The 18,812-nt window shown below is 35.9% G+C and overlaps 1 non-coding gene across 1 annotated transcript; it reads left to right on the top strand.

The window, feature by feature from the left end:
* Positions 1-985: 985 nt before the first annotated feature.
* LOC123568119 (U6 spliceosomal RNA) lies at positions 986-1,092 on the top strand. Its single transcript, XR_006691345.1, has one exon. It is a non-coding gene; the product is annotated as a U6 spliceosomal RNA (small nuclear RNA).
* The last annotated feature ends 17,720 nt before the right edge of the window (positions 1,093-18,812 follow it).

Raw genomic sequence — 18,812 nt, 5'->3', positions numbered from 1 at the left:
TATGAAGGAAAAAAAATCCTAAGATCAGTAAGAGAGAAGTGATGAATCCCTTTGCAGGCAATCCATCAGACTAACAGCAGATTTTTTAGCAGAAATTATAAGCAGATGAGATTAGGAGCCTGTTTTTAGTCTCTTTATGTATAAAAAATGCCAGTCAAGGATTTCATATCTTACCAAACAAAACTTCAAAAATGAAGCAAAACTAAAGTCTTTCTCAAACAAATAACTACAAAGAAAATGTGTTACCATTAGACTCGTCAAATGAAAAATACTCAAAGGATTTGTAACATGGAAACAAAAAGGATGATATTCACTATCATAAAAGGATACCTAACTACAAATCTCACAACTCTTATAAAGCAATTACACAATTGAAACTCCAAGGCAACTAGCTAGCAACACTATGACAGGAACAAAACCTTTCATATCAATATTCCTTTTGAATATAAATGGCCTAAATGCTTTACCTAAAACATACAAAATGGAAAATTGTATTTTAAAGAAAAAAAGACACAACAACTTGCTACCTACGAGATAGTTACTATTGGCTAAAAACTACTACAGACAAAGTAAAGGGGTAAAAAAAGACATATTATACAAATGGAAAACAAAACAAAAATGAGCATGACCAGCCATCTTTATATCACATAAGACAGACTATAAACCAATATCAGTAAAAATTACACTAAGTAGGATATTAGATAATGATGAAGGGTTCAATACAAGAAGAAGATTTAGCTATCCTAAATATATATGTACCCAACATTGGAGCATCCAGTTTCATAAAACAAATACTACTAGACCAGAAAAACAGATTGATACCAATAAAATAATAGTGAGTAACTCAACACCCTACTGATATCACCAGATTATTGGGGCAGGAAATCAACAAAGAAACTCTAGACATAAGTGACTATAGAGCAAATGAACCTTACAAAATTGATGTATAAAAGTCAGTAGCATTTTTATACATCAGTAATGTTTGGTGCTCTCTTCAGCAGCACATATACTAAAATTAGAATGCTACAGGAAAGATTAGCATGGTCCCCGTGAGAGGAGAATATGCAAACTCAGGAAACTTCCTATTTTTAAAAAGTAGTATTTGGGCTGAGATCCAAATCAAGAACTCAATCTCATTTACAATAGTAACAAATAGATGAAATACCTATAAATACATTTAAGCAAGGAGGTGAAAGATTTCTACAAAGAAAACTACAAAGCACTGATGAAAGAAATCATAGATGACAAACAAATGGAAAACATCCCATGCTCATGGGTAGGAAGAAATTGATATAATTAAAATGATAACACTGTCCATAATAATCCACAGATTCAACATAATCCCTATCAAATTGTCAACATCATTTTTCATGGAATTAGAAAAAAAAAAAAAAAGTCCTAAAGTTCACACAAAACCCAAAAAGAGCCCAAAGAGCCAAAGAATTACTAAACAAGAAAAACATATCCAGAGGCATCATATTGCCTGACTTCAAATTACACTACAAGAATTTAGTAACTAAAACAATGTGGTACTGGTTCAAAAAGAGATGCATTGATCAGTGAAACAGGATAAAGAACCCAGAAATAAAGCCACGTACCTACAACCCACTGATCATCAATAAAGTTGACCAAAATAACAAATCTGAAAAGGACATCCTATTCAAAAAATATCGTTGGGAAAATTGGTTAGCCATATGCAGAAGAATGAAAATCGACCCTTATCTTTCACTTTATACAAAAATTGGCAATATAGATGAAAGACTAAAAGTAAGACCTGAAGATATACAAATTCTAGAAGAAAGCTAGAAAAAAACTCCTCTGGAGATTGGTCTAGGCAAATAACTTATGATGAATACTCCAAAATCAAATGAAACAAAAATAAAAATAGACATGAGATTCAATTAAACAAAGTCTTCGATACAACAAAATAAATAATCAACAGAGTAAACAGACAACCTACAGAATGGGAGAAATATTTGCAAATTATGCCTCTCACAAAGGACTAATATCCAGAATCTATAAGGAATTCAAAATCTCAATAAGATACAAACAACACACCCCATTAAAAACTAGCAAAGAAATGAACAGACATTTATCAAAAGAAGAAATAATAAGTGAAAAAGAAACATAAAAATTGCTCAACATCATTAAACATCAGAGAAATATAAGTTAAAACCACAATAAGATATCATCTCACAATAGTCAGAATGACTAGAGTTAAAAGTCAAATATAACAAATGTTGGCGTGGATGCAGAGAAAAGGGAATGCTCATACACTGTTGGAGGGAATGCAAATTAGTTCAACCTTTACAAAAACAATATGGAGGTATCTCAAAGAACTGAAAGTAGAACTCCATTCAACCCAGCAATTCCAACACTGGGTATTTCTTCAAAGAAAAATAAACTGTTTTATAAAAAAGACATCTGAACTTGTATGTCCATCACAGCAATATTCACAATAGGAGAGTCATAGAACCAACATAAGTGTCTATCTAATGGTTGACTGGATAAAGAAAATGTCTGTGTGTGTGTGTGTGTGCATGCGCGCACGTGTATCACATTAAATATGGTATATCACATCAATAAATAATATTTATATTATTATTTATAATATATAATACATATACGTATGTATATATAATTATATAAATAATATTTATTGATGTAATATACATATATACATACATGTATTATATATATATTAAATACCATGTATACTCACACATACACACACACACACGCATACACACACAAAATGGAATACCACAGAGCCACAAAAAGGAATGAATGTCCTTTGCAGTAACATGGATGGAGCTGGAGGTCATTACTTAAATGAAGTAGCTCAGAAACAGAAAATCAAATACTACATGTTCTCATTTATAAATCAGTGCTAAACAATGGGTGCACATGGAAATAAAGATGGAAGTGATAGACATTGGAGACTCCAAAACAGGGGAGGGTGAGAGGACAGGGCAGACCGAAAAATTGTCTACTGGGTACAACACTCACTATTTGGGTAATGGGTGAATTAGAAGCACAATCTCCACCAGTACATAACATAACAGTGTAACAAACACTCACATGTAATCTCTTCCTTTAAATTAAAATATTTTTAAAAAAGAAAAGAAAATAACAAGTGTTGCTGAGGATGTGGAGAAATTGGAACCCTTCTGCACTGTTGGTGGGAAAGTAAATGGTGCAGCTGCTTTGAAAAACAGTATGAAGTTTCCTCAAAATTTTAAAAAGAGAACTACCATATCATTCAGCAATCTCACTTCAAAGTATTTACCTAAATGAATTGAGATCAGGATCGCAAAGAGTTAGCTGTGCTCCCATGTTCATTGCAGCATTAGTCATAATAGCCAAGATGTGGACTCAACCTAATCATACATCAACAGATGAGTGGATAAATAAAATACGGTAAATATATACAATGGAATATTACTCAGTTTTATAAAGGAAGGAAATTATGTCATATGCTACAATATGAATGAAACTTTAGGACATTATACTAAGTGAAACAAGCCAGTCATGTAAGGAGAAATGATGCATGATTACACTTACATGGGATATCTAAAGCGGTCAGACTCACAGAAACAAAGTAGAATGGTGATTGCCACCGCCTAGGAGGAAAGAGAAATGGGGAGTTGTGCAATGTGTATAGAGTTTCAGTCAGGCAGAATGAAAAAACTCTAGAGATGTGCTGTGCAACAATGTGCATACAATTAACAATACTGTACATACTGTACACTGAAAAATTTATTCAGAGAGTAGAATTCATGCCGTGTCTTTTTTTTTTTTAACCACAATAAAAAAATCATGCAAAGATGGGTGTTTTGTTCACTGTTCCTCTCATGGGCTTGGGCTGTGGCTACCAAATGTTAGGCTCCATATATATTTTCTGAATGGACTGATGAATGAATGAACACACATCCTGGCCCCAAAGCCAACTGAGACTGATAAAATCTCAAAGTACAATTGCCTTCTTAAATGGCTGGTGGTGTGGGGCTCACAAGAGTTTTAAATCTAGACAAACTGTGTTTTGAATCTGCCTTCTGACCTTCCTCCTCTGGGCGACTTTGCACAAGCGTCCCTGGAGCTGTTTCTTCATTATCTTGGGGATAATAACATGTATCTCCAAATGTGGGGCAAAATCCTACTGGATGATATGCATAAAGCTCTGAGTATGCTGCCCTGAGTGGAGTACATGCAGCACTCCTCAAACCCTTAAATACCAGAATTATGTTCTCCATCACCATCACCATCCACATCCTCATCAATAAACCTGCAACACCTTGCCCCTAATGACAAAGCTCTGTATTCACATGATCTCACCCAGTCATTATAGCAGAAACTCTAGAGAAAGACAGGCCGAGGTGGCTCCTTTTCTCATTTTAAAAGCACATCAACTAAGACTGTGAGAAGTTTACTCAACATCACACAGAGGAAAGTGGAATAGTTAGACTGATGGATACCAAATCTCATGATTTTGTTCCAGCTTCATGTCTCAATCTCCCCTCTTACTTCCCCTCCAACTAATCCAACTACCACCAAATCTGGGGACTTTATCTGCTAAACACCTCCAGATGCTTCTACCTCCTGGAGCAGGCCAGTTCCTCTCTCACCTGGCCTCCTGCCTTTCTACTAGGTATTCACACTGCAGCCTGTGGGAACTTCTCAAAACATGAATCTCACCATGCCTCTCACTGCCTAGAATCCTTCATGGCTTCGTGCTGCTCTAGGGTTAAGACCTTTGCATGGCTGGCAAGGGCCTCTGCATTCTGAGCACAAATGATATCTCCAACTTGTCCTGAATCTTGTTCCTGACTCTCTGTTGGCTTTATCTGTGTGCATCTCCCAGTGGCTACCAGAGAAATGAGACTTGCCTGATGTACCCCATCAGAGGGCAGTTGCGGGCTCACTGTACACACATGTGCTTGCCTGTGAGCTCGTTCACTATATCTTTCCCATGAGGACAAAGCCCAGCCAGGCTGGTTTACTACTAGATAGAACAGTACCCAGCATACAGCAGCTGCTCATTGTGTTCACTGAATACATGAATAGATGAACACATAAATAAGTGAAAGCACACATGGGCACATGCACATATACTTCTGCATTTGGAGCCTCTGTCCAGGCCTTGACAGCACTTTTCCTGCAGCTGACAAGGACAAATTCCAACACCAGGTTGGTCTTAGCCCCTATCCATACCTTCTTGTTCCTTTACCCTCAGGCCCAGCCAGCTCCTTTCTTCTCAAAGACAGCACACAAATGCCCGGTTGGCACTTGGGGTTGGCTAAGCCCTATATTACCTGCCTGGAATTCTGTTCCATGACAATAGTCCCTTGGGAGAGCAAACTGCACAGGAACAGCTTCCTAGAAAATTGTAAGATTTGAAAATTAGTTCTTTTAATGAATTGAATGGGGAAGAAAGTTCCTGGAGATGGATAAAGCAATGAGGACTTTCATCACCCTTTGGCCTTTTAAAATAAAACTATTTTTTTTTTATTGTGGTAAAAGTATACATAGCATGACATCATCATGAACCATCTCCAGAACTTTTTTCATCTTTCAAAACTGAATCTCCATACCCATGAAACATAACTCCCTATTTCCTCCTCCCCCAGCATTCTACTTTCTGTCCCTATGATTCTGACGATTCCACGTAGCTTCTGTAAGTGAAATCATACAATATTTGTCCCATGGTGTCTGACTTGTTTTACTTAGCTTCATGTCCTTGAGGTTCATCTGTGTAATACCATGTGGTCAAAACTTTCTTCCTTTTGAAGGCTGAATAATTCTTCCTTGTGTGTGTATATATCTCATTTTGCTTGTTCATTCATGTCAATTGCAATCCACACTTGGGTTGCTTGCGCCTTTTGACTATTATGAATAATAATGCTGCTATGTACATAGGTGCACAGATACCTGTTAGAGTCCCTGATTTTAATTCTTTTGAGTATATACCCAGAAAAGGAATTGCTGAATCATGTAGGAATTATATTTTTAATTTTTTGAGGCACACCATTCTGTTTTCCACAGTGGCTGCACCATTTTACATTCCCACTAATACTGAAAAGGGGTTCAAATTTCTCCACACCCTCCCCATCACTTGTTTTGTTTTTACAATAGTAGCCATCACAACAGGTTTGAGGTGGTGTCTCAGTGTAGTTTTGATTTGCACTTCCCTTATGATTCACAATATTGAACATCTTTTTGTCTGCATTTTTCATTCTTTGAAGAGATATAAAATAAAAAGTGCCTTACCAAGTTAAAAAAAAGGTCATGTTTACTTCATGGTCCTTTTTATGATTTTCTTTCAATCACCACTGATGCTACTTAAAGATAAATAAATTATTATTTGTAGTCTCCAGTATGTTGCTTATACTTTCCATTTTTTAAAACAGCTAGATTTAATGACCTATTCTAAGTTTATTTTTTTTAACTTTAACTTTACCCATGTTTTCTCTAACCAACATCTGTATCTGTTTTTTTTTTTTTTTTAAACAGAGCATCTTGTTCAATCTATTTACAACAGTTTTTTTCTTCCTCTTGTTAACTTCATAATTTCTTATTGGCATTGACTTCTCTCACACAATACTTTTATGCTCTACTTTCTTATTTATAATGTTTATGCTGTTATAAAATGTGTCTATTGTCATGCTTGTAAAACATATTTTATTTACATGTCAAAAAATAACTCTTGCCTATTTCACACAAATAATATTTTTGTATGGCATTGAAATTAAGTTCTCATATATTCTCAAGCTTGACTAGGGAATTGTTTCTTCCCATTTAACTTCTTGAACTTATAGTATGATGTAAACCTTAATTTACTGAAGTACATATTAAAAATTAGGAAAAATAAGTCTATTACATTCTTACAAATGTTATCAGAAATGTCATCACTGAAACTTCAGGAAAGAAAGTGACAGGTGATAAAGGTCTAGTGATATAATCCCCACTCACTATTTCCATTCACACCCTTTTCTCTCTCTTCACCTCTCCTATTTCCCACACCAATATGCCCGTCCCCACTAGAAAAAAGGGAAGGTTTTCAGTGAAAGAAGTGTAATGTAGCTAGCCATTGAAGAAACCAAGAAGACTCAGCCCTGCACTATCACAAGGAAACAAATGTGAGAAAAGATAAGGAAACTCAATGAGAATGCAATAGGAAGAACCAAAGAAAACAGTCTAAGCAATAGAATAGCACAAGAAAACATACTTAATAGGAGGAAACAGGCACAGCTCTTGAGCAGTGAATAATAAGAATTAGAGGCCATCTAGGTTTCTGATTTTGGAAATAATGTTTTATAGAGTAAAATCTAAAACAGAAAGAAATCATTATAAACAAGTTTCTTCCCTCCAAAAACTTTTCACTGGGCTTTCTGCGACGCTAATGTCGTAATTACTGCCTCCAAATCTGTACCTCATTCACAAGTGTTACTGGCAGCACATGCCTTAAGTGAGCCTCAGAGTGTAGTTTTCCTTGCAGTCCTCCACCTCACCCCACAACAGAATAGTCACACTCTGAAGTTGCATAAACAGAAGGCAGGGGAAATTGCCTCAGGAAAAAGTGCCTGCTCTCCAACCTAGGCTGTCAGTCTAACAAATAGCCATGTTACAGCACCCTCATTACATTATCCCTCTACCTGTGCTCAAACACCATTCCCTCATACATCCTCAAAGATTTTGTTGCATTAAGTATCTCTTCTTCTTCATGATTAATTCCTCTTTTCCTCTTTCTTCTATTTTTTTTCTTTTCTTCTTTTTTTTTTTTTTTGTGGCTATTTATTTTGGAACTGGATCAAGCAAAAAGCAACTCCCTCAGTTTTATGATTTCCTATAACATATTCCCATCTGTTTCCACTCCTCAAAGTTGAGCATCTTGAGCTTTCTACATGCATTGTCTACAGTCCCTTTTTCTTATTCAAATCTCCATGCATTGCAGTTCACCTTCTTCCCCAATACAAAGAAACTACTTTCATGCAAATTTCCAGTGACTGCCTGGATTCAAAGTGCAATGTACATATTTAATCACTCTTCTTCTTTCCCTTCTCTATGACTTCTCTGTTCACTTCTCATGATGTCATTAAAAAACAGCATCTTGGAACCCACCCAGCCCTTGATTTCCAAGACACTATTTTCTATTATTTGGGGTTTTTGTTGTTTTTCTGCTTAATATTATCTTTGATTTGTTTTTCCCCAACATTCCCTAAAGATAAATGTTTTGTTCTTCTAATCTTGGTTTTTTTTCTGTTAATTATTTACATTTTCTCTGGCTTTAAGTAAAATGTGTATACTAACGATCTCACATCTTTTTTAACAGTCTAGAATTTTTTCCAAAATGTAGAACTGTATTTCCAAATTCCTGCCATACTTCAACACTTGGAAGTCACATTCCACATTCATGCTTAAATTCAGCACGGCTAACATTGAACTCATCTTCTCCAATCCTGTTGCTCTTTCAATTGTCTTCATCTTGGGTAATTGCATCATCTACTCATCTAAGTTGAAAATGATCCTCAATACTCTTTTTACCAAATCCTTCCCTCAACCATGTGTTATTAAGCCCTGTAGATTCCACCTCCTAATTATCTCTCAAATTGGACACCAGCCCCGCTGCTTTCAACTATCATCAATTTATTGTTAATGTTAAAAAAAAAACCCATGTTGAAAGAAAGATGACATCGGTTTTTGTGTAAATACCTCCCAGGAGCTCTTACTATTTGTGAATCTTCAATTCATTTAATACTGCTGAGTTTCTAGCTTCTCAAATTTTAACAAATGAGAAAAGCAACCTCTTTACAAGGTTAAATTAAATCATGCATGTAAGTGCCTATCTCTGGGTAAATAACAATATTATTATCATCATCATCATTAACTTTACTGCTATTATGACTTACCCTGTTTTAAACCCATGGAAGTACTACAGATTATCTTTCAGTGTTCTTTATCATCTAATTATGAACTTCTCTAGCCTCATTTTCTTATGCTCTTTGACAGAAACCCTGCTTTTAGTGAGGTGCTTTTTCTTCTTGTTTTTCTAAAATAACTACTCAAATTCTTGCTCTTCTTACATAACTACTGAAAAGTCTGTCAAAAACTCATTTCAAAAATTACTTATTCGAGAAGGACTAGCAAGAAAAGATGCACAAGGAAAGATTGCAAAGGGACAGAATTTCACAGAATATTGAGACATTCTACATCTTAATTGGGGTGGAGATTTCACAGCTGAATGTCAAAAGTCATCAATCTGTAGAGTAAATGTGTCCATTTTATTATACGTAAATTATACGTCAATAAATTGATTTCAAAATGATTTCATACAGAACCTCTTCAGTACCTCTCTTCCCAGGCTGATATATGTGACCATATGTGAGTGTCCAGAGTACATGCGTATAATCTTGGCATAACACTTATTCTATTTTTGTCTATCAAGCGCTGAACTTATTACGAATCTCCCTATAAATTCTAGGACACTCTTTTCTAAATCTTTAGCTCCAACATCTCGTATAAGACCTAAACATAGCAGGACTTCAAAGCATGTTTATGGAATCAATGAATTAATAATTACACATTGAGTATTTTAAGTATCTGTTGCCCACAAATGTCCTTTACTTTCATACTGTTGACAAATTAGTACTCATTTTTCAAAATTCCACTTGGGCATCGTCTTCTACATGAAGACTTTTCTATCCCCTTCCTTGTTACAGTACTGTCCTTTTTCTTTTATTTCAGCTTTTGTATATGGGGAAGCTTTGGGGAATGGTTGGGAAATTATTAGAATCTGTTATCAGAATACTAGGATCAACAGAGATGAATACAAGAATTAAAAGAGGAAAATCCAAGTAAACAGTTTAGACTAGGATAAACTGAAAGTTGAAAAGAAGTTACGTAAAGTCATGCTTTAACTTAAGGCTATGCTATCTTACTGATAAGTGTATTATTGGTAAATAATTTACTCAGCTGACATTTTAGGGGTGTGAGAATTAGGAAAGACTGATTCATATTATAAATTCAGATTGAAATTTGGTAACATTGTAGAAATATATGAGTAAGCATTTATAATTGATTGAAGGATTAAAATCACATGTTGTGTGACATATCTAATTCATACAATCAAATATTAGAATGTTGCACACAATTGCTAGTTAATAACCACTTTATTTGATCATAAGATTAATAATCATTAATGTTTTGAAATTACAATTTTAAAATATTGCATATTGCATACAGGACTTATTCTCACTTTGTGGGAAACAAACAAGTAAGGATCAATTAAAGACTGTCATCCATTCATTACAAAGAATATCTGTGCAGCACTGAATACCAAGGACATCTTGAACTGGGAAAACTGTGATGAGAATATGGGACTACAAATGTCAACTGCATGTCCACTTCCAAATATACCAAGAACCTTGACCAGAAAGAACCATAATGCCCACTGGACAGAGGCACTTATAGGGCATATTACTAATAAATACCAACCTACAAAGTACCAAGGAGTGTGATCCTGTAAATAATACATCCCTACCAGCAGGCAAGGCTCCTGGGGTTATAGATGGGCTAGGGGGACCATTTTATAACATGAAGAATATAAAGTCAAATGACCTGGCCTCAAGGGAACATATAAGCAGTCATGTGATAGACAGTTTGGTTTAATATCCCAATCACCCAATCACATAAAATATCTTTATTCTTGAACTAGGAAGAGACACAAAGTCCAATATATCCTCCCATATATATATATACACACACACACATACATATATATATATAATGAATTGTGTGGCCAAATAAGTTGTAAATGAATAAATGATGCATAATATTGGAGAATAGCTCCTTGTGTTAGAGAAGACAGTTATTTTTTTTTATTTTCCAACTTTTATTTTAGGTGAACATGTACTATGTGAACAGTATATAGGTGAACATGTACTATGGTGGTTTGCTGCACAGATCATCCTATCACCTAGCTATTAAACCCAGCATCTATTAGCTATTCTTCCTGATTTACCCCTCCTCTCACCTCCCCACCCTCCAACAAGCCCCAGTGAGTGTTGCTCCCCACTATGCGTCCATGTGTTGTCATCATTCAGCTCCCACTTATAAGTGACAACATATGGTATTTGGTTTTCTGTTCCTGTGTTAGTTTGCTGAGGATAATGGTTTCCAGCTTTATCCATGTCCCTGCAAAGGACATGATCTTGTTCCTTTTATGGCTCCATGTTGTATATGTACCATATTTTCTTTATTCAATCTATCACTGATGGACATTCCATATCTTTGCTATTGTGAATAGTGCTGTATGAACATACAAGTGCATGTATGTTTATGATAGAATGATTTATATTCCTTTGGGTATAGACCCAGTAATGGGATTGCTGGATCAAATGGTATTTCTGCCTCTAGGTCTTTGGGGAATCACCACACTGTTTTCCACAATGGTTGAACTAATTTACACACTCATCAACAGTGTAAAAGCATTCCTTTTTTCTCAACAACCTCAAAAACATCGGTTGTGTTTTGACTTTTTAATAATAGCCATTCTGATTTGTGTGAGATGCTATCTCATTGTGGTTTTGATTTGCATTTCTCTAATGATCAGTAATGCTGAGCTTTCTTTCATATGTTTCTTGGCCACATGTATAGAAAAGAGAATTTCAAAATCTCAAATGTACCAATTATTGTTTATTCCAAGCCTATAGTTTATCCTAAAGGAAAACCTTTACATCTCTAATTGATGTAATTTTAAATCATATTTAGACCCACATGATCCAGCCTGTGCCACAGATTGAACTAAATAAAAATGGATAAATCATCCAAAGGCAGCTAATCCTCAGATGTAACAGTCATCTATGATGTCTAGCATGGAAGTGAGATTAGCCAATATGATTATCAGGTTTGAACCTGACTTGTCAAATGAAGGCATCAGTTATTTAATAGATGCTGAAACCGAACAGTCATTGGAAAGAGAATACAGAGTGAGGGGATGGTTGTACAGGGCTTGATAAACTGAAGCTATAAGAGTATCAAAATTATAAGTAAGAAAAGTAATGAGATAGAGAAAAATACAAAGAGGGTAAAAATGCTCAATGGTAAACACAGGAGTATGGAAATGTCCAACTATGTCTCAGTTCTTTAAAAAAGCTACCAATTATAATATCTATGTACAGCTCCATTCTAATAATCTGTTTTTGTGTTCAGCTTTTTCTGGCTTCTCCATTTATATGTGTTCCCAACAACCCTATAGTCTCCGAAATTAATTAAGACATAGCTTCTTGAAACAAACAAAAAAGCTATACATTTTAGGCATCTGAACACACAGTTGCTGACTAATGCTTTATTTACATAAAATATAGAAAAAAGTTAACTTTCTAAAAATCAAAAATTGTATTTTTATAAAAATTGTCAACCATTATCATTAAACAGTATTTTAAGCATAGATTTTTTTTCATTAACTGAAGAAAAATTACAGTGAAATCAATTAACTCCCATTACTTCCTTTTTCTAAGTGACATGAAAGTCCGCACACAGAACTTTAACTTTTTAACCTGAAAGATAGTCTCTTCATTCTTTTCATTTAACAGAAAAAAACTAAAGCTCTTGATATAGCCAGAGGAAAAAAACATACTGTGAATGCCAGTGTTCACTATGAAAATCTTGCTTTAAGGTACAAAGATATCAAAGATCAGTATCATGTAGCCAATATAATTCCTAAAACTTTGCATTCACAATTTTGTAAGGAACAGAAATTCTTATGATCTATTCACCTAGTATATCACACCAGACTGAATATTTCTTCCAGTAATGTCTGTGCATTTAGGTATTGGGATACCTAAAATAAAACAAACACAAATGAATATCTACTGTTTATACACTTCAAAAAATCAAGGAACAAATGCTTCCTATGTTGGATACAAATTCCATTGTATACATATGTGATATCCTGTTCCATGACACAACTGGGTGGGCTCAGGGAATTATACAATAGGTTGCAATCATTTTTCTGGGTGCTCTGATTCACTGGGTCAATGTTATTTTTTTTTCACATGAGAACTCTTTACAGCAGTAAAGCACCAAATAGCCTCCTCTCTCCTGACTAAAATACAAGGTATTTACACTGTAGGCTGTATGTTATCCTTTTCACAGAAAGAAAAACATACAAAGGTTAGATCTTTCAGAAATAAATGGTACAATTCCATGTCCTAGCTACTGTATCTTTGGAGCCTAGGAGGTCTTGCCCTCATCCAATCACTGATAGTTTGCTAACTTCTTCTGAAGCTAGCATTATGACGGAAGTTACTGCGCCGGATACTGTAATAAGTATCCAAGAGGTCTGGGGGAAAAAAACACAAAACTTTAGCCCTAGAAACAGTTTATTTGAGCTACTCTATCCCTTCTAGTCTCTTCACACCACCCCTGGGCAAATGGTATACTTATTTTGTGATTACAAGCTATCCTATATCTCAAGGAAAATTCTTCTCCAAGCTTTTATGTGCTTTAAAATTTTTCTCCACTTCCAAGCTCCTCTCTCTTCATACTCAGCCCCTAAAATACAAAGTACTTTCTTCTATTTCATTATCCGCTTGTCCTAAGGGTGAAATTATCAGGCCATATGGGTTGGAGCAGCTGCTTTTTATATATTAGGAGGACATTTTAAAAATAAATAGGTCCTGAAAACCCTCAAATTACAGCACACAGTAATCCTTTTTACCAAGCTTAGCTAACTCAAATATTAAAGAAATAGATGTTAAAGAATGAAAAATTATTTTTTTTTGTTTTGTTTTAAGGAAATGAATCTTTTTCTGCTTCAGATAAAGTAACTGCATGTTATGGTTAATTTTCTATTTTATTTAACTTTTGAACCTATGTATTTCTGGGACAATGACTGAACATCTCACTGGAAAATAATAAATAAATATAATAGAACAAATTATATTTTTCCAACTATCAGAGAAATAAATATATCAAACATGCGTGGCTGTCATAACACAAATGAGAGTGAAATAATTATAGGTTCAGAAAGAGTGAACACTAGTATACTAATTTTATGTTTATTTAAGGTGTATTTAGAAAAAACGACCAGAAAGTTAAAGGTCCATGTTTCCGGATGTTATTTGCTTGTGATGATTTCAAAGTAAATCATCCTTACCCATATATGTTTTTATAGTCAGCATGAATTTTGGATAAAAGCTCTAATATAATGAAATGACTTTTTTTTAAATTTATTTATTATTATTATACTTTAAGTTGTAGGGTACATGTGCATAACGTGCAGGTTTGTTACATATGTATACTTGTGCCATGTTGGTGTGCTGCACCCATCAACTCGTCATTTACATCAGGTATAACTCCCAATGCAATCCCTCCCCCCGCCCCCCTCCCCATGATAGGCCCCGGTGTGTGATGTTCTCCTTCCTGAGTCCAGGTGATCTCATTGTTCAGTTCCCACCTATGAGTGAGAACATGCGGTGTTTGGTTTTCTGTTCTTGTGATAGTTTGCTAAGAATGATGGTTTCCAGCTGCATCCATGTCCCTACAAAGGACACAAACTCATCCTTTTTGATGGCTGCATAGTATTCCATGGTGTATATGTGCCACATTTTCTTAATCCAATCTGTCACTGATGGACATTTGGGTTGATTCCAAGTCTTTGCTATTGTGAATAGTGCTGCAATAAACATACGTGTGCATGTGTCTTTATAGCAGCATAATTTATAATCCTTTGGGTATATACCCAGTAATGGGATGGCTGGGTCATATGGTACATCTAGTTCTAGATCCTTGAGGAATCGCCATACTGTTTTCCATAATGGTTGAACTAGTTTACAATCCCACCAACAGTGTAAAAGTGTTCCTATTTCTCCACATCCTCTCCAGCACCTGTTGTTTCCTGACTTTTTAATGATCGCAATTCCAACTGGTGTGAGATGGTATCTCATTGTGGTTTTGATTTGCATTTCTCTGATGGCCAGTGATGATGAGCATTTTTTCATGTGTCTGTTGGCTGTATGAATGTCTTCTTTTGAGAAATGTCTGTTCATATCCTTTGCCCAATTTTTGATGGGGTTGTTTTTTCTTGTAAATATGTTTGAGTTCCTTGTAGGTTCTGGATATTAGCCCTTTGTCAGATGAGTAGATTGCAAAAATTTTCTCCCATTCTGTAGGTTGCCTGTTCACTCTGATGGTAGTTTCTTTTGCTGTGCAGAAGCTCTTTAGTTTAATGAGATCCCATTTGTCAATTTTGGCTTTTGCTGCCGTTGCTTTTGGTGTTTTAGACATGAAGTCTTTGCCCATGCCTATGTCCTGAATGGTACTACCTAGGTTTTCCTCTAGGATTTTTATTGTATTAGGTCTAACATTTAAGTCTCTAATCCATCTTGAATTAATTTTTGTATAAGGAGTAAGGAAAGGATCCAGTTTCAGCTTTCTACTTATGGCTAGCCAATTTTCCCAGCACCATTTATTAAATAGGGAATCCTTTCCCCATTTCTTGTTTCTCTCAGGTTTGTCAAAGATCAGATGGCTGTAGATGTGTGGTATTATTTCTGAGGACTCTGTTCTGTTCCATTGGTCTAGATCTCTGTTTTGGTACCAGTACCATGCTCTCTTGGTTACTGTAGCCTTGTAGTATAGTTTGAAGTCAGGTAGCGTGATGCCTCCAGCTTTGTTCTTTTGACTTAGGATTGTCTTGGAGATGCGGGCTCTTTTTTGGTTCCATATGAACTTTAAAGCAGTTTTTTCCAATTCTGTGAAGAAACTCATTGGTAGCTTGATGGGGATGGCATTGAATTTATAAATTACCTTGGGCAGTATGGCCATTTTCACGATATTGATTCTTCCTATCCATGAGCATGGTATGTTCTTCCATTTGTTTGTGTCCTCTTTGATTTCACTGAGCAGTGGTTTGTAGTTCTCCTTGAAGAGGTCCTTTACATCCCTTGTAAGTTGGATTCCTAGGTATTTTATTCTCTTTGAAGCAATTGTGAATGGAAGTTCATTCCTGATTTGGCTCTCTGTTTGTCTGTTACTGGTGTATAAGAATGCTTGTGATTTTTGCACATTAATTTTGTATCCTGAGACTTTGCTGAAGTTGCTTATCAGCTTAAGGAGATTTTGGGCTGAGACAATGGGGTTTTCTAAATATACAATCATGTCATCTGCAAACAGGGACAATTGACTTCTTCTTTTCCTAACTGAATACCCTTGATTTCTTTCTCTTGCCTAATTGCCCTAGCCAGAACTTCCAACACTATGTTGAATAGGAGTGGTGAGAGAGGGCATCCCTGTCTTGTGCCAGTTTTCAAAGGGAATTTTTCCAGTTTTTGCCCATTCAGTACGATATTGGCTGTGGGTTTGTCATAAATAGCTCTTATTATTTTGAGGTATGTTCCATCAATACCGAATTTATTGAGCATTTTCAGCATGAAGGGCTGTTGAATTTTGTCAAAAGCCTTCTCTGCATCTATTGAGATAATCATGTGGTTCTTGTCTTTGGTTCTGTTTATATGCTGGATTATGTTTATTGATTTGCGAATGTTGAACCAGCCTTGCATCCCAGGGATGAAGCCCACTTGATCATGGTGGATAAGCTTTTTGATGTGCTGCTGAATCCGGTTTGCCAGTATTTTATTGAGGATTTTTGCATCGATGTTCATCAGGGATATTGGTCTAAAATTCTCTTTTTTTGTTGTGTCTCTGCCAGGCTTTGGTATCAGGATGATGTTGGCCTCATCAAATGAGTTAGGGAGGATTCCCTCTTTTTCTATTGATTGGAATAGTTTCAGAAGGAATGGTACTAACTCCTCCTTGTACCTCTGGTAGAATTCAGCTGTGAATCCATCTGGTCCTGGACTTTTTTTGGTTGGTAGGCTATTAATTATTGCCTCAATTTCAGAGCCTGCTATTGGTCTATTCAGGGATTCAACTTCTTCCTGGTTTAGTCTTGGAAGAGTGTAAGTGTCCAGGAAATTATCCATTTCTTCTAGATTTTCCAGTTTATTTGCATAGAGGTGTTTATAGTATTCTCTGATGGTACTTTGTATTTCTGTGGGGTTGGTGGTGATATCCCCTTTATCATTTTTAATTGCGTCTATTTGATTCCTCTCTCTTTTCTTCTTTATTAGTCTTGCTAGTGGTCTGTCAATTTTGTTGATCTTTTCAAAAAACCAACTCCTGGATTCATTGATTTTTTGGAGAGTTTTTTGTGTCTCTATCTCCTTCAGTTCTGCTCTGATCTTAGTTATTTCTTGCCTTCTGCTAGCTTTCGAATGTGTTTGCTCTTGCTTCTCTAGTTCTTTTAATTGTGATGTTAGAGTGTCAATTTTAGATCTTTCCTGCTTTCTCTTGTGGGCATTTAGTGCTATAAATTTCCCTCTACACACTGCTTTAAATGTGTCCCAGAGATTCTGGTATGTTGTATCTTTGTTCTCATTGGTTTCAAAGAACATCTTTATTTCTGCCTTCATTTCGTTATATACCCAGTAGTCATTCAGGAGCAGGTTGTTCAGTTTCCATGTAGTTGAGCGGTTTTGATTGAGTTTCTTAGTCCTGAGTTCTAGTTTGATGGCACTGTGGTCTGAGAGACAGTTTGTTATAATTTCTGTTCTTGTACATTTGCTGAGGAGTGCTTTACTTCCAATTACGTGGTCGATTTTGGAGTAAGTACGATGTGGTGCTGAGAAGAATGTATATTCTGTTGATTTGGGGTGGAGAGTTCTATAGATGTCTATTAGGTCTGCTTGCTGCAGAGATGAGTTCAATTCCTGGATATCCTTGTTAACTTTCTGTCTCGTTGATCTGTCTAATGTTGACAGTGGAGTGTTGAAGTCTCCCATTATTATTGTATGGGAGTCTAAGTCTCTTTGTAAGTCTCTAAGGACTTGCTTTATGAATCTAGGTGCTCCTGTATTGGGTGCATATATATTTAGGATAGTTAGCTCTTCCTGTTGAATTGATCCCTTTACCATTATGTAATGGCCTTCTTTGTCTCTCTTGATCTTTGATGGTTTAAAGTCTGTTTTATGAGAGACTAGGATTGCAACCCCCGCTTTTTTTTGTTCTCCATTTGCTTGGTAAATCTTCCTCCATCCCTTTATTTTGAGCCTATGTATGTCTCTGCGTGTGAGATGGGTCTCCTGAATACAGCAGACTGATGGGTCTTGACTCTTGATCCAGTTTGCCAGTCTGTGTCTTTTAATTGGAGCATTTAGTCCATTTACATTTAAGGTTAAGATTGTTATGTGTGAACTTGATCCTGCCATTATGATATTAACTGGTTATTTTGCTCGTTAGTTGATGCAGTTTCTTCGTAGCCTCGATGATCTTTACATTTCGGCATGTTTTTGCAATGGCTGGTACCCGTTGTTCCTTTCCATGTTTAGTGCTTCCTTCAGGGTCTCTTGTAAGGCAGGCCTAGTGGTGACAAAATCTCTAAGCATTTGCTTATCTGTAAAGGATTTTATTTCTCCTTCACTTATGAAACTTAGTTTGGCTGGATATGAAATTCTGGGTTTAAAATTCTTTTCTTTAAGAATGTTGAATATTGGCCCCCACTCTCTTCTGGCTTGGAGAGTTTCTGCCGAGAGATCTGCTGTTAGTCTGATGGGCTTCCCTTTGTGGGTAACCCGACCTTTCTCTCTGGCTGCCCTTAAGATTTTTTCCTTCATTTCAACTTTGGTGAATCTGGCAATTATGTGTCTTGGAGTTGCTCTTCTCGAGGAGTATCTTTGTGGTGTTCTCTGTATTTCCTGGATTTGAATGTTGGCCTGCCCTACTAGGTTGGGGAAGTTCTCCTGGATGATATCCTG

This window comes from Macaca fascicularis, chromosome 12 (assembly GCF_037993035.2).
Source record: "Macaca fascicularis isolate 582-1 chromosome 12, T2T-MFA8v1.1".
Taxonomy (NCBI): Eukaryota; Metazoa; Chordata; class Mammalia; order Primates; family Cercopithecidae; genus Macaca; species Macaca fascicularis.
Note: the sequence above shows the minus strand (reverse complement) of the source record. Positions and strands in the feature narration are given on the sequence as shown.